Source organism: Chrysochloris asiatica, unplaced genomic scaffold (genome assembly GCF_000296735.1).
Source record: "Chrysochloris asiatica unplaced genomic scaffold, ChrAsi1.0 scaffold00068, whole genome shotgun sequence".
NCBI lineage: Eukaryota > Metazoa > Chordata > Mammalia > Afrosoricida > Chrysochloridae > Chrysochloris > Chrysochloris asiatica.
In genome coordinates this window covers 10,681,055-10,681,649 of record NW_006408586.1, presented here as the reverse complement: position 1 = coordinate 10,681,649, position 595 = coordinate 10,681,055, and positions in this window count along the sequence as shown.

Here is a 595-nt window from a genome sequence, read left to right as displayed (position 1 = left end):
TTAATTTAAAAATATTCGGTGTTCCCATGTTCTGTTTGAACAACTGCCTCTTGGTCCAGGTACAGAGTCCTCATGAGTACAATTAAGTGTTCCAGAATACTCATACTTCACAATGTAGTCCTTAGCGTATCATGATCCACACAATCGACAGCCTTTGCATAGTCAACAAAGCAGAGGTGAGCAACATTCTGATATTCTCTGCTTTCAGCCAAGATCCATCAGACATCAGCAATGATATCTCTTATTCCCCGGCCTCTTCTGAATCCTGCTTGAACCTCTGGAAGTTCTCTGTCAATATATGATTGTAGCTGTTTCTGTATTACCTTTAGCAAAGCTTCACTCACATGAGATAGCAAAGAGATTGTCCAATGATTTCCGCATTTGTTGGGTCACCTCTCTTTGGAACAGGCACAAATATGGATCTCTTCCAATCAGTTGGCCAGATAGTTGTCTTCCAAATTTCTAGGCAGAGATGAGTGAGTGCCTGTTGTGCCACCTCACTTTCTTGAAAGATTTCAATTTTTATTCCATCAATTCCTGGTGTCTTGTTCTTTGCCAATTACTTCAATGCACCTTGGACTTCCTCCCTCAGTAT